Source organism: Camelus ferus, chromosome 14 (assembly GCF_009834535.1).
Source record: "Camelus ferus isolate YT-003-E chromosome 14, BCGSAC_Cfer_1.0, whole genome shotgun sequence".
Classification (NCBI taxonomy): Eukaryota; Metazoa; Chordata; class Mammalia; order Artiodactyla; family Camelidae; genus Camelus; species Camelus ferus.
In genome coordinates, this window is record NC_045709.1 from 47,656,704 (window position 1) to 47,679,305 (window position 22,602).

General features: G+C 39.3%; 1 long non-coding RNA gene across 2 annotated transcripts in view; it reads right to left on the minus strand.

The window, feature by feature from the left end:
• The window catches only part of LOC106729277, a 96,182-nt gene extending 75,079 nt beyond the window's left edge, over nt 1-21,103 (minus strand). Inside the window, exons 1-2 of one of the 2 annotated variants that reach the window (XR_004325925.1) lie at nt 20,830-21,103; nt 8,218-8,304 (exon numbers count right to left, since the gene is read on the minus strand). This is a non-coding gene — a long non-coding RNA (uncharacterized LOC106729277). The remainder of the gene's footprint in view (nt 1-8,217; nt 8,305-20,829) is intronic. The other variant, XR_001365659.2, reaches the window with a different exon arrangement.
• Between the last annotated feature and the right edge of the window lie 1,499 nt (nt 21,104-22,602).

Sequence of the window (22,602 nt, forward strand, 5' to 3'; positions counted from 1 at the left end):
TTAAAAAATAGACTTAGCTTAAATCTGAAATATCTTACTATATACTTCTCATAAATTAGAATCTAGAGCAAAGAAAAGCAAATGGAAAATAATTTTAACAAACAGGCAACGTAGGGTTTTACAGTAATATGTTACCTTCAGAATAGCATTAACATCCTTTTATCAGACACACAAGGAAATTAACTGGACATGTGAAAAAATGATTGATTCTACCCACTTCTGAAAAATAATGAATGGCATTCGTTAACATTTTGATAGCCAAATAGTAAATTTTTCTTCTATAAAATTGAACAGCAATTTAAAGTTGATTATATTGCCCACTGTTACTATAATTTACGGTTGGCAATCCCGTATATACGTGATGGCAACAGGCACTCCCTGAGGAACTTACACATGGACAGTCCCTTCCACATGTGCACCGAGTAAAAACATTTTCAAGTAATGGCCACCCAAATACACGTACTATAAAATGTCAGATGCTGAATTTAAAAGTTGATTTTCACTTTTTAAAGTTGTTTTTATTTTATTTCTTTTTTCCAGGCTTCCTCTTTTAAGCCCTTTTTGTGTGTGCATTTTTCTGTTTTAAAAATAACGTAAGTAATAGCATTTCATGACACACATTTAAACAGTTCCAGAATATGCAATGGTGGACAAGGAAAGTCCCCAGCAAGATCACTAATAAAACCAGAGCCCGGTGGTTTCCACACCGACACCGGCTTTAGACTGCCTACATTCAAGTCCCAACTCAGATACTTGCTACCAGCGCAATGCTGGCAGAGTTATTTGTCTCCATGAAAAGAGACAGAAATAAGCTCCTCCTCAAAATGTGGTGAATATTGAATAAAATCATCCACATAGAACACAGAGTACAGCTCCCAGCTATCCTAAGAGCCCAATAAACATTAGCTTATCAGCAGCAGCATCATCACCACCATCATCATTAGAATCATTACGTTTAATGGGCAACTACCTTCAATGGCTTGATCTAATTTTCAGAGCTACTTCACTACTCTTAGTGGCTTGAAGGTCTTCCCAATTCACTTCCTCCTGACAGACACTCAGGCCTATTGCTGTGAATTTCCAGGAACCAAATTCTGTCAATTGTAACTAAAGCCCAGAACACGTAGGGGCAGGAAATTAAGACAATCTGTGCTCTTTTTCTCTGCAACCTGCTAGAATTTCCCTACTCATCAAGCATTCGTTTAGGGTCCCCGGGATAGTTTTGTTTGCAAGTGGATTTTCCTGGACAATTTTGGCATAGATTAGAAAAGGTTTGTGCAAATAGATCATTCTCAGTTGGTATCGTAAAGGAATCTACCTTCTCAAATTCAATCTGCCCCTCAAATTCAACATGTCCTCCAGCCCCATGGATTCCCCCAATAACGCATTCACCCCCTCCACTCCACTCATGACCCACGAATTGCTCGCTCCCTTTCTCATAATCCCTTTTGACTGTAATACCTTGAAAAAAACCTAAGGCTGGCATTTCAGCTTGGATGCCTAATGCCTGGCGTGCTCTGACACTCCCCCAGTCTGGAGGTTGCTAACGTGGGCAGTGCACGACAATCTATTGCGGCGCATGTTTCTACAGTCCGTTCTGCTAGCACGCTTGTTTTGAAAAGGCGAATTTGTTCCAACGTGACTGATAAATTAGGGACAATTTTAGCACAACACTAATTTTGGATCTGCTTGTGCCAATTTCATCACCAGGCCAACTCAGAAAACCGCACCCAACTGCACTGAGCTTCACACAAATCAACAAGATGCGTGCATGCACACACCTCTCCAGGACGACGAGCTCTCTATTTGCTGTTCCATTTACTATTGCAACTTCTACATGCGCTGTTCCAACTTCCCGTCCGATTTCAGGTAACCTCCTTCCAACAGCTCAGAAGCCAACCGCAACCCTGCTGACTGGCTGCTCGCCCCATGCACTCTCTCTGCTCTTTCATTGTTTTGCCCTCTGTCCTCTCAGCCTATTTTGTGTTTTCTCCTCTCTGCACTTTTTCTCTCTTTATTTCTCTTTCCCTCACTCTTCCTACCTCCCTAACATTCTCTTCCTCTGGCACACAGGGCAGTGGCCCTGGGGCCAGGGCAGGCATGGGAGAAGAGCAATTGCAGGAACACCCACTCCCACAGACGGATGAGATGTGTTCAGGGTCAAGTACCATATTTATCATAATACTGATATATTTCTTTACCTTTCACCATGGATAAAACTGTGCTACCGTTTTTATTACGTTCTTATCTTTTTTACATCTCACTGATGACATTTTTGAGTGTTTACTCCAAACCCAGCCCTGTAGTTTCTATTGCATGATTTTGCACAGCATGGTGAGTCTTAGGAAGACAAGTGTTGGGTCTAGCAAAACTGACAGCATCTGTCTATGATTTATTGAGCTTCTATTAGATTTCCAAAGGAATGCATTATTATTCAAAAAAGTTTAGACTATTGGTCTATGAGAGTTTTGCCCAATAGAAATGAGTCACGTATGTAAAGTTAACGTTTTTAGGTGGTGAAAAAATAAAAAGAAACAGAAATTAATTAAAGTAAATTAATTTGAATAATATTTTATTTAACCCAACTATTGTCATTTCAATATATAATCAATATGAAAATATACAAATGAGCAAGTTCACGGTCTTCTTTTTTCTTCTACTAAGTCTTTAAAATCTAGTGTATATTACACATTTCAAGTGCTCAACAGCTCCTTGTGACTAATGGCTGCTGTTAACAGGGAAGGTAGGTCTAAAGGATTCCATCTCTCTAGCTAGAAGAGAATGGAAGGCAAGGAGGAAGATACCTAATTCACACTTTTTTTCTCAGATAATATAAGTAAAGTAAAAAGATAGCTTTGGTTAAAAGAGCTTGAAATAAATCCACCAGCCCTCATATGCTTGCTTCCTAGCCTGACTTAGTTCAATGCCTTGCATAGTGTCAGATGTGATGTGGCCCAAGGATGGGGAAAATATGCATCCACCTAAATACATGATCTAGTCCATGGGGAACTCCTGGGGAATACAGAGGGAGTTTTCTCTTTCCAAACTGCTTCTCCTGGACTATGAAGCTTATGGGCACATGAGCACTCTTTGACTAAGTTATTTTAACAATAAGAAGCATGGCTTTTAGAGTAGCTTCTGTGAACAAAACAAGAAAAAGAAACACATTTAATTTTTAAGTTGATGTGTATAGGACTAAAAACGCATAAAGAATTTATTCATAAAGAAATCAATTCATAAAGAACCCATTTTAGAAATGTAGATCCTCAACGAAAAGTTCCCTACATTCGGCTGCTCCCACAGGTATCAATTTGATTATCATTAGCAAAGCACACTCAGTTTTCTGAACGTTTTTAGGGCAATTTTTTCTTCAAGGGAAATACTATGCGAAAGCCAAATATGTAGAATCAAAGCTCCTTTCCCTCTCCCACCCTCATGTAGAAACTCAGTGGATTTGCTACAGCTCTTTGGAGCATCATTGGGAAAAAACAAATAAAACCCTAACATCTCTGTCACTTAGAATAATCTGGGTAGAAAATTAAGTTAAACTTTTAGGAAAATGCAAAAGATCTGAAAAAACAATCCTGCACTTAAGAAACTTAAAATATGTCATCTAAAGGGACAGAACTAAAAACAAATACATAAAAAATTAGAGAACAATTATGTGGGACTGATGGTGAATATTCAAGTTGTTTAAAGAAGGGGTGTTCTGGTCTTTTTAATCCCTAACATCTAATGCAGAGTGACTTTATAAGTCGGCTAAGTGGGCATTAGCCCATATATCATGATTTGAGATGCAAGGGGCATGACCTCCCATCCAATAACATCTCCTAAAATTCCCACTCTGGGCTGTTATCTGTGTGGCTTGTAGGTTTTAAGTGAACATGCACTTGTGGGCAAACCTTCTACAGATTCAGGATGAAGGAAATTGTTAGCACATTGGGTTCAGTATCAAATCAGCCTTGACCCTAACTTCTCGGATTTCACGATCCAGGACAGGGATCCTGGCAGAAATCCTCCTGTCCTCAGATCCCAGCTGCAGCAACTGAATCTTGTCTTTGCTCTGATGCATTGCCTGGTACACAGGTTCTCCAGCACTGGAATCCTAGAATGTGCACACCTTCAATATACCCATATGCCCAACACTCATCACTCTCCCCAGTCTTTCCAGAGCCGAGAAATCCCATGCCCAAACTCCAGGAGCTGTGGCTGGATCTCTGCTACTTGAAACTGCCTGTCCCTAATGTTGTCACTTGCCTCAGTGCCTACCTGGTGTTTTCCAGAGTGTTAGGAGGGTCTAACTATGGTATCTGGCTCATCAATGATGATTAAGGTTGATTTATGAGGTCTGGCTTCCCTGAGCACCCCTCACAAAGATGACTTTTTGAGAGGAGAGTAGTTCTTTACCCAGGAGATACAGCTCTGGTTCTCCCGTGCTGAACAGCACCTCCCCTGTTCTTTCCCGCCTGTTGCCTGCAGCCCTCTTCATTCTCCACTCCATTCCCATGGGCCTGTCCATTTTCCAGAGGTGACCCTTCTCCAGGTCTTACTTCATCTTACTCCAAAAGCCCTCTCCCTGAAACCTACCATTGAAAATGCTTTCTCTGAAAGCTTATTGATTCTCTAGAGCTTCCTATTAAATGCATATATATATATATATCCCTAAGAAAAATAGTGCCATATATTCTGTCAGATAATACTATAACTGACTTTTACCTAAAGGCAAAAACTAGTAGAAGGAATTGAATATGTACAAGCAGAATCATCACATTAAACACCATTAAGACACAGACACAGAATACCGTATTACATATAATACAGAGTATGATAAAGATTTAGGAATGAATTAATACAAGTATTTGATAAAGGAATAGTATATATGGCTCAACATACTCTGATCCAAGAAAGTCAGGATTCCCAGGGGGAAAAAAAAAAGCTGATGAATTCAATGAATTCTAAGAATCTTTACCTGTAGTTTGCGTATCAATATTAACAAAACTAAGAAATTCTCAAATATCTTTTATATAGGTATGTATAGATTTCAGTAATAATAACAAGACATTTAATTTTGAAAATGTAATTGTCCAGTGACAGTCACTCCTCCATCAGGTTTGCTGACTAGTGTGAAGATACTCAAATAGCCAACTGACTACAAGATCCCATTACTGAGAGTGAGTTTTGTATTAATCCTCACTCAAAAATTCCCAATAAATTAAGAGTAGTTGTGTTTTATATCCTACTTTATGATATGAAAAAGGAGAAATTCATTTTTAAAAAAGATTATAATTATCTAGCCCAATTTTAGTATCACTACTAAATGTTAAAAAATAACACATTTTCACGAACTGCACTGACAATTGCTGCCAATCGAGGATAAAACCTGTACGTGAAAAAGGTGTTTAAAGATCAAAGGATCTTTTGTAATTTTCCTGGCTGTCTTTTTCATCCTCCCAAACTGGCCAGCTAATTCTTGCAGGGAGCCCAGCAGAGGGAGCACCAACCATTGCTTTTTAGTATGCGTGCTCTAAAAACAAAAGGGACAGTGTTTACGGATCTTTAGACATTTTATCAAGATTGGCAAAAACCTTGTAAAATACAGGAGGGTGGGAAGGGATAAACTGGGAGTTCGAGATTTGCAGATACTGACAGGTATATATAAAACAGATAAACAAGTTTATACTGTATAGCACAGGGAAATACATTCAATATCTTATAGTCGCTCACAGTGAAAAAGAATATGAAAATGAATATGTGTATATTTATGTATGACTGAAGAATTGTGCTGTACACCAGAAATTGACTCAACATTGTAAGCTGACTATAACTTAATTAAAAAAAATTGTAAAATACAAATATTATTGATGACTGCTAAGTTTTCTCTTTAAGTGTTTAAATCAGTATTGAAACTTTTTCTTTATTAGTATTTTAATTAATAAAATAATACATATTTGTTGTACAAAGTGAAACAAATCAGAAAGAAAGTTTAAAAAGTTAGTAATCTCCCGCCTCTCCTTCAGATCCTGTGTATTATAAACAGACGTGTATGTATCTTTTTATATCCTCCTTATTAAAACAAGTAAAATGTATACATTTATGTATTCCATTTTTAGCATATTATATATTTATATATATCATATGTATAATATATATATTCCCCCATGTAATAGCTTTTTACTTGCTTTTTTTATGGAGTCATACTAAAAAAGCCTATCTAAGGTAGCAAAATAGCATGAAACAGCCATAAATGTACAGTGGATTCAATAAGAAAAATCAAATAGACACAATGTTGGACCATATTAAAACCATGTATGTACAGAAGATCAAAAGCATACAGCACGAAACAATAAGTTTATACTCTATAGCCCTGGGAACTATATTCAATATCCTATAGTAACTTATGGTGACAAAGAATATGAAAATGAATATATGCATGTTCCTATATGACTGAAGTATTGTGCTGTCCACCAGAAATTGACACAACATTGTAAACAGACTATACTTCAATAAAAAATTTTTAAAATTAAAGGGAAAAAAAGCATACAACACCAAATGATATTGCTGCCTTTTGGATGAAAGAATCTAAACACCTATGAATGAGTGTATAAATCTGGAAAATAAAATAAGCAAGCTGGAACATACAACGCCCTTCTTAAAGTGCCATGAGGAATACTAGATGAATTAAGACCTGGTTTGTACTACATAATACCAATTTCTTCACAAGACAAAATGAAAACAATGGCAATAATACTCCACCACTAAAGGCTTTTTAAAAATGAAATGTATAAAAGTGCACTCTTTTAAATTCCTGATATTTCACATATTCTAATTGAACTAGGGGGTGAAGTCCCTTTCCACTCAAAGCTACACACTATTCAGTTGCATAATTTAAGAGAAAAGGGAAAAGGATATAGCCATAGCTGTGGCCAGAAGTCCTCCATCCTACCCCAGTGAGAGAACCCCTGAATTTCACTATAGGTTCCAACTCTTTGCCAACCCCATCACTTCACAAAGAGAGCCTCTAAATAAATGGTTGCAGGGCCCAAGAGACCCATCTTGACAGCTGGTAGCTGTCTCTGAAGGTTTGCCTTTCTGAGCCCAATAAATTTGCAGAAGTTCTCATAGCCTTACTGTCACTCCCTATCCAGTCACTCAGAATGCCCTTCCTGTTTCCTCAGTGCCTCTGCTTACCCACTCTGGACAAAGCCTTTTAGAGGTGCCCCTCTTTGCTAATTTCACCCACCCTGATGTCACAGCTCGTTGCTACAAAAGAAACATTGCAGGCTTAGAGAGAAAGGGAGAAGGAGACAGACAGAAAAGAGAGAGAGAGAGGAAAAGAGCAAAAGAAAAGGTTGAGGAAAAAACTGACCAGGGTAGGAGGGAAAATTCCCTGCAGGATAATAGGATGAATTATTTCTGGGAGTAGGGAGTAATTAACCAGCTGTGGTTTCTTTTCTATCTCCCCCTAAAAAAGCAGGAAAAAGTCATTTTATCTGATTCCTTTTTTCCTTTTGCTAAGGGCTTTAAGCATTCAGCAAATCTTTCAATAACCACACCCTCCTGATAAAAATAAGAGAACACCACATACTGATCCTCATTTGATAGATGAGGAAAACTGAGGAAGGGAGAGGTCAAAAGCCTGGCTCAATGTCACAGGAAAGGCAGTTGCAAAGTGAGGATAAGACCCAGGGTTCTTGACTCCAGCCCTTTACTTTATCCACAAAGTCAACACAAGCAGTCTAGATTTGTTATCTCGCCCCCTTCTGTCTCAAAGCCTGAGTGACAAAGAGTGCTTAGTGTGATACTGAGTGTAAATGACAGGACAGGAAGTCCATTCTCGGGGCAAGCTGTGAGACTGGCAGCCGAGCAGGAGGCCAGAAAGCAAGTCCACACAGAGCACTCGCAGTCTACACTCGCTACCTCGCCCCTACCGTGGCCAGAGTCCACAGGTCCAAGGGGAGGGGTTTCAAGGCTGCAGGAGGACACCAGAAGGTTCCAAGTCCACTTAACTCATCAATTCCTGAGCGACTCTGAGCAAAACAAAAGGCTGAGACTGAATAAGGAACGAGTCGTCGGCAGAACTGGGTACTTTACCTTATTTTAAATATAAGATTTATGTTATAATTCACTTATGAATGATATTATGCAATCATTTATGAACCATACATATAATTACTGTGCAAATTCTCAAGGAACACTGTTTCCTGACAGGGTACTAACCTCAGAATTCAACTCTGCGAAACATGTTAATACAGTTCTCCAGGAATTCCATCCAGTCACGTATCACAGGTTCTTGAAGCTTAAAGGCTGAAAGTAAAGAAATGTTGCATCAAAACAGGTTCAGTATGAACATCAGCCATATATGGAAGAAACATTTATATGGAAACCACTCCCACTGCTGAATGCACGCTTATATCAGCCAAGACATTTGTATATATACAAAGGGTGTAAGTGTAATCGTGTAGCACAAAGATGGGTTATTTGTGCTATGATGGCATTGTCACTCACTACAAATACAAAGAAAAAGAAATAGAAAAAGAAAAGGAGAGAAATAGAAAAGAAGCCTATAGTGACCTAGTTCTACTATAATTGAATTTCATTATTATCTTCCTGTAAACATACCTTTCATTACAAATGTTTTATTACAAATGAATAATCCCTTCAACCAAATAAAGGAGAAAAATAAATGTATTACACATATAGGACAAAACCCCAAAGTGTAATTTATAATTTCTCATAGAATACTAAATTATAATCAATGTCTTTTGTTTTTCATTTATTAAATGCAGTGGTCAAAATATCCTGTAAAATAAGTGTTTTGCATAATGTTAATATCTACTTAACACTGGCTGTTTAATTACATTGAAATTGATTGAAATAGACCTAGTGCATTAAAATCTGACAGATCTTCAAATATATTTTTTTTAAATTCTAAATGTCCACAAGTTGTGAAAAGCTAATCTCTAAGATACAAACTCGGATGGATCTTAAAAGTTTTTCATTTAGAATGGATTTCTGTTTGCAGTAGCAGGCATCTATAAAACAAAGATACACAGTAATCATCACAGAAGGGAATTGTTTTATGTTCCTTATTTACGGTTATATTTCTAATTATTGGTAAGGTCAATCAGAGATTGGCAGATTTTTCCAAAATCTGAAGGGCAAATATATTCAAGGACGGAAAGACACACAAAGAAAACACAAAGTCAGGCACAAAGAGAGACACAAAAAGACCGAAAAAAGCCCAAAATGTACTTTCTTAAAATACCAGACTACTTCAGTTGTGACATATGCACTAGCTTGGGGTTCCTAAACCAGCAGACTGAAGAAAAACTGCCTTGTCATCAGAAGTCCAAAATATACAGATCTCAGGAGACACAGATACATGGGCTATAGGTCTAAATCCAAACTTTCTCTGTGGAAGAAAACAAATTTTAGCCATAGAAGAAGTTGAGTGTCTTGACCAATACGTTAGAAATGACACCAACAATATTCTAAGGACAAGACACTGAACTCATTTTGCTTTCAAAAGTGATGAGAGCACAGATAAGGGACACTCACTGCAGCAAACTGAATGCAAAAATGAAAAGGCGAAATAAAAAAGACCGATGAAAGCGTAACATTAAAAAGAGAAGTGTTCAGCTGTTAAATCATCCAAATTGCTTTGCCAAATTTTGACATGCTTGATTTCCTGTAGTAAAAAATCTCCTCTTTTTTTTTTTTCTTTTCGTCTTTGGAAAAAAAAAGTGAGGAAAAATAACCAGCTGTTCCTTGTATAGTTCAGGAAACAAGTTTGATTTATTACTTGAAGGTTATTTTTGAATGAGCTGCTTGTGGCAGCCAGAGTGCAAGAAAAGTCACTGAGGCCTGTCCACTTGAAGGGCTCAAACTGTTTCCTGAACAGTCCTTCACTCCGCACCTCCGACGGCTATTATTGACAACGTGTGACTGGGGCCTTCCAGGATTTTAAAACAGCAGGGGTCCCAGCCAAACAATCGGGCTGTCAATTACCTTTTCCCCTGTTGTGAAAAAGGGGCCCAGGACAATGCCACTTCTCAGCAGGGAGTCGTGCAGCTCCCAGTCTGTAACCCACTCTTGCACCGTTCCGCATTCACAGCCCAGTAAATGGTCCGGTGCCTTCACTTTTGTCTGCGTGTGTCATTTCCAACCAGAATGACTGCAAGGTAGATGTCTCCATGGAAGGATTTTTAAAGATCTCGCGAGGGCAAAACTGACTCTGTACATTGTTATCTCTGGTCTTCGCGGCTGTTTTCCCCTAAGATCCAAAAGGACACAAAGAGCACCCCCCGCAGCCCCCCTCCCCTAGGCTTGTCCTCCCCGAACGCCCAACACTCTCTACCTATATTGTGGCTCAGAAAACTTCCTGTGGGCATTGATGACTCGCTGTGAGGACTGTCCATCATCCAACCCCTTTGTCCAGCAGTCACTTCCATTCGAATTTGACTGACTGAGGGAGCCTGCGTTATTTGTAAAGAACAACAAGGCTTTTCATTCATAATTTTAGTCGGGGGACAGGGTGCTAATGACTGAGCTTGAATAACTCGGGAATGTGGTATTCAAGGCAGGAAGAAGCCAAACCGACTGCCAAATGAGGCAAGGAGAGGGTGTAGGTGAAAAGTGCCTGGGTAAAAAGGCAAACAATGGCAGGAGGGTCACACACGTATACAAATACAAATCAAGGTTTTCCAAGGTGAGACAATCAAAAAGATGGAAGCAGGAAGGAGGGCAGGGAAAGTCTAATAGGATTTCATTAGCTTTGGGGTCAGGTTACAATGGCAGAGTTTACAGAATCCGAAACCCATAAAGTGTCTGCAGAGGAAGTGATCTTTTCTTCCACTGCTGGTTCTCCTACCAAAACAAAAAAAAAAAGTTAAAAAAAAAAAAAAGTAAAACTGGTTTTCACTCTCTTTTGGTACCTTTCATACGTTCAAACAAAGAGAGTTTGTTTTGCAGGGGTGCTCAGTTTGGCAATGCAGTCTGGGTTCCAAAGAGCTTACTTACTTTGTGGGTCTCTGGTCAATTTTTAAGGGCATGAAGCATAAACACAATATACAATAATTTTATATACCTGCTGCTTCCAAGGAGGAGAAATTGTACAAATGTCAATTCCTGGTTTAATATAACTGTATAGCTAAATACTATGAGTTTTTCTTTTTCTTGCTAAAATATTACAATTGTGGTTTGGCTTTTTTTGTGATTAAGAAATTTAAAGTATGATGTTGAATTTTTAATGCACAATTTTATACATAGATTCACAGAAAATAATCCAAAATAACAATGTTGCACATTTTTAATCTAAGGCAAATTAGCAGAATGATGCCAGCTGCTTTTTTCAAAACCAATGTAATATAAGTGACTAATGTTTCAATCATTATTAGAAAATGTTTCTCATGTCTTTTTTGTTAAAGCAAGTCAAATAAAGGTTAAAGAGAACAATGACAAATGCTGATTTATGTAGCAATCAACAACAATAAGTTGCCTGGCAGTAGAACTCTAGCGCTGTCTCCAGTGAGTCTGTTAGGACTAGTGGTCTTAGGGAGCACTTATGGCTACTGAGGTACAAGGTCAAAGTTCAGACTCTGGGCAGGATGCTTACTTAGCTCTAAGTTCCTAAGTCATAAACTGACCCAACAAACATTCTTGAAAACTGAGACACTGACTACAATCACTATGCAGTTGAAATCCGTGATCTCATTTCATTCTGACAACCATACTGTTCTGACCAGTGTGGAAGCTGGAGACACTCCAGGAAGACTTTTCATCTGTTTCCACCTGAGTCCCTAACAAAGGCAAAAGATGAGAACACACTCCCGGAGCATTCCAAAACTAACCGAAAGTAGACCTGGGGGGATTTCATCATCAGCATCATTGTCTTGGGCTTGTGTTTTAAGAATGTACATGAATTTAAATAAGGTTAGGTAACCATGTTTATTTTATGGATTCCTATGCCCCCTGCTATAAGCCTACAAGTTGGCAAAATAAAATTGTAATATATTTCAAGCCTACAACGTAATAATTTGATACACATATGTATCATGACATGATTCCCACAATCAAGTTAGTTAACACATCTATCACCTCCTATATCACCTTTTTCTTCTTTTTTTTTTTTTTTGGTGAGAATGCTTCAGATCTACTCTCAGCAAATTTCGAGTACACAATACAGTGTTACTAACTATAGCCATCATGCTGTACATTAAAGCCTCAGAATCCTTACGCACTGTATCACTGAAAGTTTGTACCTTTGACCAACCTCTCCCCATCTCCCCATCTCCCCTTCCCCAGCCTCTAGCAATCACCATTCTGCTCTCTGTCTCTATGAGTTCAAATCCTTACGGTTTTGAGAGCAGGATTAAATAATTGGCCCCAAGAACTAATAATTGATTGAGAGTTCAATCACACTCTGGTGACTCTAGATTTAAAACCAGGTGCTCCTCCTTGCTTCTCCACCCACCACCTCGTGGGACTCGAAGCCCAGGCCCCGGGTCCATGAATGACAGGTCGGAGTCCTGGCCAGGTCCAAGCCCAGGCCAAACCATGCAGCAAGTGCACCATGTTTTTCACCCCAGCCCTTCCTGTCAGATTCTTCGATCCTCTCAGGTGGTGATTTTATGAATAACTGGATCTCTAGGATGCAAAAAACAAAACAAATAAAACCTTGATTTCAGCATATGGTGATTTCTGTGCTGTAGATAAACTCACCATGGCTGATTTTCAAACCTAATGCCACTGAATGCGGAGATGAGAAGAGATATCCCAAATGATTAGCTCTTGTCCGCAAGTGCGGGCCTGTTCTAGCATTTTCATCTGTTCATGCTTTGTTTGGTGTCTACTCCGTTTTCTATTCTTGCTCTCCGTGAGCTATGAGTCTCTATTTTGGTTTCGCTATAATAGCATAATGACTTCCATTTATTGAAGAGTTATTACAAATCAGACTTCTAATACTCCACATGTAGCACTCACTTAACCCTCACGGTGATGCTCGGGCACAGGAAACACTTTCATCATCCTTTTATGGGTGAGGAAACTAACCCCGTGGGAGACTGAGGAATTGCGTAAAGCCCCTTCTTAGATCAGCCTGAAGCTGACTCTGTGTGAAGGATCTTGCCATCTGATTTTTTTTAAATCTCCCAAGTAATGCTAATGTGTGGCCAGGGTTAAGAACCACTTATCTAGAAAATAAAACAAGAATGCTTGCTATTTGGAAAAAATATATAACTTTCCAATGTGGCTATCCATATGTTAGGTCTTCGATAAAGCTCAATTCACACTTCTACTTGACGGTGTGTAAGTGCACATCAAATGTGCTGGAGACACACTGAGAACGTGGAGAATCATCTTTTGGAGGTGATAAGAGTTTTTTCTAAAAAAATACTCTGAATAACCTAAATATCTCAGTAAGTAAGGCAGCAGCACATTTTGAAATGACTATCTAGCTTTTATTTCAAATATTATTGTGTTGTTATTTACTTTCGTTGTTTAATTTGGGGTCACCAGCTAAAACACAACGTGGGACATAGAAAAAACTATTTGTCGTTTATCTGAAATGCAAATGTGACTGAGTGTCCTGTATTTTTATTTGTTAAATCTGGCAGCTCCAGCTTAATTTGGGGCCAGAATTTTCATGCTCTGAGTCAAAATTTTATACAGTATCGTCTCCCTTTATTACCTCTCACCATCCAAACGTATCCATCCTTCACATTTGGCCTAATGAGTATGCCAACAAGCAATAGTGCTTTACTATTTATACCAAATTATTCCCAATGATTTTGGTCTTCATGTTAAATTATGAATTTACTACAAGGATCAAAGTTTAAAATTTGGATCCCAAAAAGTTGTTTTAAGCAATTGAACACAGACAGAAATCATAAATAAAAAGATTGATAGGTATGAGTTCACATACAAATTGAAATGTATTATTTCAATGGCAAAAACAAAAAACAAAATAAGACCAAAAGGAAGTCGGAAAGATAAATGGAAAACGGGAAATGTTTGCAATGTAAAATGAGAGCCCAAACAGACAAAGGATGAGCACCCCATTTAAACCATGGACCAAGGGTATGAAATTGAATCACAGGGGGAAAATGCAAGTGTCCAGGAAATATTAAAAAATATACTTAACTTCAGAAGTAAACAAAGAAAGACAAAATGAAACACTGAGATATCATGATTCACCTATCAGATAAGCACAGATTAAAAATGTTGACAAAAGTTACTATTGGTAAGACTTACAGAGAAACAGTCTCTTTTACAAACTAGGATTAGAAATGTAAACTGGAGTAATTCTTTAGGGAGCTTATTAGCAATATAATCAAAAAATTTAATATGCATAAACTTGACTCAAAAAACTGCTTCTAAAAATGTACTCTAACAAGGTAAGACAAATGTGTGAAAATAAGACAAATGTGTGAAGATACGAGCAAGAATGCTTATCACAGCATTATTTATTCTGGCAAAACAACTATCCCCCAAACCCACAAAAACCAGAAATCTATTGACTAGCAATGAAGGATTTTTAAAAGAAATATTCACCAAATATTATCCACTAATGAGGTTTCCACTTTTTTATAGTTTTCAAAACGGTTTGATTTTTTTTTTTCTTACAGTGAACATGTAATTCAGAACAAAATAAAATTGAATTAATCCATTTGTCCTTTGGGAGGCATTCATAGAGAGAAAAGTAGAGCAGAGTCAGTTATCTCTGGATAATTCTGAAACAAAGTACTCTATATAAATTGATAGAACGTGGTTATCAAAATATACGAGAGATTGCTGGTTAAATCTCTACGGTCTTACTGAAAGCATGCTAAATTCCTCCCAGTCCCTGCTGAGCCATAAAGCTAGTGACCTTTGCCCCTTAGGTACCATGGGCCCAGGACATTTGGTATGATCTTAGATTTCTGAAGTATCATAACCCACTAATAACTTGAAAAGTGGTTGAGAAGCTAGGGCATAAAAACAACTTCTTTTAACAACTGTATGAAATTCGTGAGATAAGGATGCCAAATAATGTGAAGACAATCATTTGTCTGTTGCCACAAACCCTGGCCTTGCGTGAGGTTGAAACGCTCCTATGATGTCTTGAATACACTTGAGGATTCCTCTGGGAAATTCAAATATTTCAGCCTCTGTCTAGAACTGTCTTATCTGAATTCCATTGTAAAGTTACAGTACTAGAGACATAAAGGTCTTTTTCACCCACACTCTTGGTATATATTCAGAGAATTTTAGCTTCTTAATAAGCCACTTAGAGTTTGTACTGCCGAAATGGGAGAACGATGGACCTGTTCACTGAGGCACACAGAGATCAAACGAGTAGCCCACTGCTCCGCTCAGAGGCTGCCTCCTTCCGGAGCCTCCTTAACTCTGCAGAGCCAACAAACCATCAAGCATCAAATTACCCGGCTGAAAACTGACCTAGTAGAGGCCCTTGCACGGCTTTCCAGAATTTTCATGACTATTCGTCAGTCTTCTCTCCCATTTAGATCGTTAGCTCCTTATAGTCAGAAACTAGCTAGTTCCCATCTCAAACCCACTGAGCAAAGTGATAATGCCAGCAGCTCCCAGACTAAGGCCAGGAAGACAGGAATTCTGCCCCCAGAAGGCCACGCCACGCTGACAATAGAGAGTACTTGCTCTGTGTTTGATATAAGTTTTGTCCAGAATGCTGGAGAATAGGATTTGTGATATAGTTTAAGACTCTAATATTATTATTCTGAGTCATTGTCCATTCACCTTCACAGGATCATAACTGAAAGAATTTAAAACAACAAAACATCATAGCATTCTAGTGTACAACAAATCCCTCTGCCACGCCTCATTAAATGTAAGTGAAGGTGTGCCTTCTACCTGACAGGGGATGGAGCTGCCGACACAAGGCTCCATCCCAAAAATATACAGTTAAAGACTCAGTGTTGCATAAGAGCCCAAATGTTGAAGTCACTCTCAGAGAAGACAGAACTCACATTTTTCAAGCCTCTAGATTTGCTGAACAAGCAATTCGATGAGGAGACACTTCAGTCAGAAACAACCACATCAGCTAAATAGGTCCCTTCTTCCCTACCTACTCTAAGAAAGTCACACATGAAAACAAAAATCAATGTAAGGTTAAGGTTTCTATAGAAATACTATTAATAGCTGAATATAGCTATTGAAACTTGTTCCAAATCTCTATTTTAATTCCTACGTAAGTATAAACAAATAAGATACATAAATTGTGCTCACTATGTAATTTTAAAACTTTTTGAAAATATGGAGGCAAAACAGATCATTTTACCCAATAAACTACCAAGCTCAATTTAACTGAAATTATCATTGCTTATTCAGAGCATCCCCATATGCTAGCCTTTGTAGCTAATTTATATCATCCAATCCTAACAGCAACTCTTTTACAGATGGGAACTAAGGTTAATGATCTCACTCATTCATCTTATTTTAAAATGTCTAAGTGACTGATATGTGCCAGGCCCTTCAGTGCTGGGGATAGAATGGCAGGCAACATGTGGCTTGGATTCCAGGCCTCATGGCACTTAGAATGCAGTGAAGGAGACAGTTCATAAATGATCACTCAATTACACGTATATTTGTAGCAGAGAAGGTCAGGAGAGGAACAAGGGACATCTGACCTAGTCAAAGGGTCAGAAAAAGCTTTCCTGAAAGAAAGACAACAGAGATTTGAAAGGTAAGTAGGACTTAAACCAGCAAAAGGCCAGAAAAGTGAAAAGGGGAATTGCATATACAAAGGTCCTGGTTACAAGAGAGGGGTACTTTTGAGCAAATAAAAGGAAATAGTCATAGCTGCAAGGCAGAAAACAGGATAGTGTGACATACAGAAGGCTGGGCAGGGAAAAGGGCTGGACTGTAGGACCAGGAAGTTGGGTTAAGGACTTGGATCTTTACCCCAGGAAAAAGGAGAAGCCAAGAGTCGGGGTTTAAGCAACAGGGGATCCTGATCAGATTTGCCCAAAATGTCCTGCACTGAACCCCGTTCCAAAATTCTTGAGCTCCCAAAGCCTCTGGAACCTATTATGATATTTAAAAGTTCAACCTTTACCATTTTCCTTTAGAAATTACAGCTTAAAAAAAAAAAAGAGGAAGATCTAATTTTCCCTGTACATGCTTTTAACATCTTTTAGAATGCAAGTATGTCTCTGCACTGTATACAGAGTGAGATGGTTCTCAAAACTGCAAGAGGATTTTCACATAGAACATGAAAGGCAAAAATCATTCACTATTTGATGGCTTTCTTGGAGCTATTTTAAAAATGCATTCTTAAAGTTAGCAAAGTGCTAACTTCTAAATTTTAATTTTAATTATTCATATAGTTAGACTTTAGCCAGATGCACTTCTTAAAGTAAAAAATTCTTAAGAGTTTACTTTTATTTATATTCCCCAGCTGCCTATGATCAACTTTTTTTGTTATTTTCTTTATTACACAGTTTTAGAATAGATGTCCCTTATAAACTTCCTTCCAAATACATAAAATTTTCAAAATTTTTTTAACTTTGTAACATTTACTATTTCAAGAATTAAAAATCATGTAGCTCACAGCGAAAAATAAATGTGACAATAAATACATGTATGTTCATGTATAACTGAAAAATTGCGCTCTACACTGGAATTTGACACAACATTGTAAAATGACTATAACTCAATAAAAAATGTTAAAAAAAAACAAAAAAGAATTAAAAATCATGGCCTTAACAAACTTACTTCAGTTACTATCCAATACTTATACGAAATACAATAGTAACCTCCAGGCTAGCACAATGTCTTAAATTCTGCCACTAAAAATTCAAAAACTCTTTATCTGCTTTTAGAAAACTGAGGCAAAAAATATTTATTTATTTTAATTATATCCACTAATTTCATTCACTCATTGAAAAATACTTATTGAGTATCTAATGTTTACAGAGATCAGAGTGAGTATTTTCTTCTTTTAAAGAATGAGGTGGTGAAGAATCTTTCTAGTTCAATTCAAGTCCACTAACAAAGAAGTCCAAGGTTGTCCTGTTATAGATTCTTCAGATCCTTGGAGTGGTCTAGCATCTTGAAGAGTCACACTGAATACAGAGTTTGTATAGAAAAGCTGTTTTATATAACCCCACAATATTCTCAAAGATTCATAATTCACTGCATGTTCAAAACGCCTCCTGTCCAAAGGAACAAACAAACTGAATCTGCATGCACTTATATTCTGTTTACCAAATTGAACATTTTTAGACCTGACCTGTTAACTGAGATTAATTCAGGGCTGGCTGACAGCCTGGATATTATGACCTCTGGATTATAAGAATAGCTATCGTGGAATCTGTTTGATTACATCTTCCTTAGAGAACAGGTTGAACTTCCTGTGCCTTTTTGATCATGTGTCCACACAATGGGAAGTATAAAACCAACACCTCCTTTTTATTCAAAGGCTAAAATCTTCCTGCTGCTACTCAGCTTGGTAATATCCAAATCCTCGTTTTGATTTATGATTTTCACTTTTATGAGGCTTTACCATCTGGGTTAAAAAGATCCCAGAACAAAGGGCATCTACTGTTAAAAACAAACAGAATAAAACTAGCAAACCTAGGGCTTTGGGGAAAAGGCAAAGCAACAATGCAGTGATCTCACTGATTAGACTTTCTCTGCACACATCAGTCCTACAAAGGAAGAAGCTTGACCTTGAGGGCAGAAGATAAATATACTGGAAATATAATGAGAAAAATGTTGGTCAGCAGAGAAATTTTGTTTTGCCTTGTTACAGAACTTCAGTCCACATCTGACTTTGCATAAATTGTAATAATAATTGCACAGAGCTAGCAGGGAAATTGATTAACCAGTAGAAACCATCAGGTGGATTCAGGTTGAATGTAAGATCTCTGAAAAAGACTAGGCCAACCAGAGGCTCCAGTTCAAGATCAACTCATCAAACCACTCCTCTTATCCAGGATAACTCCAGATCTGCTCCCCCCTCCCCCCGTTGCACCCCCCATTTAGTTAAGGATAAAAGGACACACCAAAGAAGGTCAGATGCAGAGATAAGCTTTCCCCAGTCCTCCAAGAGATGTAGATAAGAACTCAAGTGGTCTATTTTGAACTCCTATCACAGCCACTCCCAGTTCCCTCCAAGAGGCAATATCTATAGAATTTGGAGAATCAAAGCAATTCAAAAAGCGAAATGACTACAGTCCTGGCTGCCAAATCAAAAGGTCCATTATTGCAAAGCCCTTTAACTTACAAAGGTCACTCCCAGAAGAGTCCATGCATAAATTAAGTTTACTATTGCAACTGGAATATGAGGAGAAATAATGGCTGAAAGATCTGAATTGTTACACTTGAAAGCAGTAACACCATTGTGTTCTGGCCGATCTTTAAATATGAACACATAAATTAGTTGCCTTGGTTATAAAACTAACAAAATAACCAAATAATCAGTTTTCTTTGTATCACTGCGAGGTATCTCTTTGATTATCAAAACTAGGTCTGAGCCCAGTAAGGTCAACTGGTTTGGTCAATTGCACAAAGAAACTAGAACTAGAGTTGTTTAAAACTACATTCTCCCATGACTACAACATAAACCAGAAGCTTAGATGAATAAGTGCCACCGTGAAAATATGGGGCTTAACTTGGCCAACAACCTACTTGTAAAGAAGCACATCAACGCTATCCCTATTAATGCCTTCTACAAAGACTGGAGGCAAAAGTCACGTAGGTTTATATGCTGCCTCATTAAAAAAAAATTAAAGATAATCAATTATAAAATGAAATAAATCTAAAGAATGAATTCAGAAAATTAAATGAAGCAGAGACAAGATCCCAAAAGCACGACACACAGTCCTGTTCAGTGGCTAGGACTAAGAGGCCACGTTACTTGGTGCCTCCAGAGAACTTGGAGGTGTGTACTGGTGCAGCACGACTTTGCAAGGATTTGGTGTTTTTCAGCATTAGGCAAACAGAAACACCTGTTCACACATCATGGTTAGCTCTCCAGAACTCTCCACAACACGTTTGAGAATGGGCTTCATTGTGAAGCTTTACATAACATTCTTTCAAAATTCTAAAGTATCTTCCAAAATGAACCCCAGTTATAATTTTGGAATGTAACATGAGAATCAATTTTGGACACATTACAATAACTGCATCAAACATTTCATTGTGTGTGCACGCACAGACGTCCAGAGAAACATAATTCCTCTTTGGGACTAAACTAAGTAAACTTTGGAGCCACAGTATACTGCTTTATACACCACGTCCGAAAAATAAAATGCACTAAATAAATAGTAAGGAGTAAATTATAAAGAATCCAACAGATTCTCATTTTTACCTTGTGCTTAAATTATAGGTTAAATGTTTTCCCAGCTTGCAAGCCTGCGGCTGTGGGGGAGGGAGGAAAGAATTAGATTACATGGGATTCTTTCTAGCTCATGAAAGATAAGTATAAATTCCTAGATTCTTCCCTACTGACCCAATAAAAATAGAAGGTGTTCTAACCAGCCGGAAGCTCCTAATTTAAATTGCATTTTACGCTTTGATCCAGAACAACGTGTCTTCACAGAGTTCCTGCAGCGCTGGAAGAATAGCCTGGGCACAAGTGTCTCGGAAAAAGCAGTCACCGGGTGCAGGGGAAGCGGGAGGAAGCGTTTCTTTCACCTGCTCCGAGACTTGTCGGGCGGACGCAGGCGGCGCGTTCCCGCCAGCCGCGCATGCCCCGGCTTTGGCCCCCAACTCCGTCCCCCCTTGGTAAAAGCTAGGGTACTGCACCTGGGTACCTCATTTCGCATTCAAACGGAATGTGTCCGAGGAGATGGTAATTCTTGCACTTACATTATAAATGTGTTTTTATTCACTGTGAACCAGCCGGCCGGAGGTACACTCTGGAAGGCAATCCCGCCTGCCCTCGTCGAGTCCAGGGGAAGAAAGCAGCCCAGCCCCGCGCCGGGTGGGCGCCCCCTGGTGGCCGGACGGTCCGTGAGCACAGCGGCGCCTGCATTCACCCTAAGGCTCAAAGCACTGGGGCATAGGGCGAATGGTGTGCGCTAGGGAGACCCCGTCTTCCCGCGTCCGCAGCCCCAGGGACGTCGAGGAGCAGACCCGACGTAACCTCCTCCACCCTCACCGGAGGGGTTGGGGGACGTAGGTCAGCGCCCGGAAATAACGCATGCCACTTCCCCTGTCACCTCTAGTTCCAAACCCCGGGTGAGGAGGGAGAGCGCTAGAGAAACATGGAGAAGGCAGGGCGAGAGCGCAGTGCCGCCAGGAACGCGCCTGGGACGTTCTAGGAGAGCTCGGGAGAAGGCAGCGAATGCCAGGGTAGCTGTGAACGGATGTGGGCTGGAGCCGGCCCTGGGGGAATCTAGCACCACGTTTTCCTAGCACTGTTTCAAGAATTCTAACCCCAGCACGGCAAGCTCGCAGGTGCTATTCGGGAGTTTTGACCGTACTTCCCTGTAAAGTAAAACCATTCTGGAAATCATTAGAATCCAATGTGAGGAGTATGTTGGAAGGGTGGTGTAAATTTCCCACTGGTTCTCCCAGGTGCAAGGACATTTCTTACTTAATGGATGGCAGTTAGAGCAGTGCATAATGTGTGCATTTTCAATCTTCATATTTCTATTTTTTTTAAGTAAGAAAACCCAGACCACCTTCAAAATGGACAATAGGATTTTCTTGAGAAATGTTCTACATGACAAGGATAATCGGAAATGAAGGATGACGCTTCTGGTTAAGTGGAGGAGGAAATCTTCAATGAAATAGCAACACCCCCCCCCCCCCCGCTTTTCAGAAACCCATGATGTCTCCCTTAGTAATCGTGTATATATGTGTATGACTGAATTAACTAATTTTAAAAAGGCCTAGATTGTAGAATTTCCTTCTGCAATTGCGTCAAACAAAAGAGTAAGAAAGATCTTCCAAAAGTCTCCATCTGTGGCTAACTTCCTCTTTTAAAATAAAATCTAATATAAAATCGAAAAACTACAAATCGACACAATCAAAAGCAAATCCCAGCAACAGCAGAAGGTACTTGAAACCCGAATCTGCATTCCGTTCCTCTCGTTTGCGGCTCTGAGGTGGGGGAGGCGGTTTGTGCTGGTGCCTGGTGTATAATCGGGTTAATCCGGTAGACAAAGAATAAACCAATAGCCCTCCCACTTCACTTCCCGCTCCCCTTCTCCTCCCCCTTCTCTTCTCCCCGTCGCCCCCTCGAGGGGGGAACAGAAAAGCGGAGAGGTAGCTTGAAATGGATTCCGAATAAAGTCTAAAATCTGCAACTTGTTTTTAATGCTAACACTGCCTGCCCGGATTAGTTTTAAATGTTGGTTCCCTTATCCTAGTTGCTAGGAGAAATTTCCCTAAAATCAGTCCGAGCTACCGCTCGTCCTCATGGCCTCTGGGGAAACCTTAAAGTCAGTGTTTCCTTGAAACTAGGTAAACTGACCCCGCCGTGCCCAGCCGGCCCGCGGGCACCCCGCAGGACGGCGCCCGGGCGGCAGGACTGGCCTGGGGACACGCGGGGCGGCGCGGTTGCCCTTTTGAATGCCTCCTGCGGCTCGGAGCGCTGGCGGGCGCTGGAGTGTGAGTGAATGTAGCCCCGCGGAG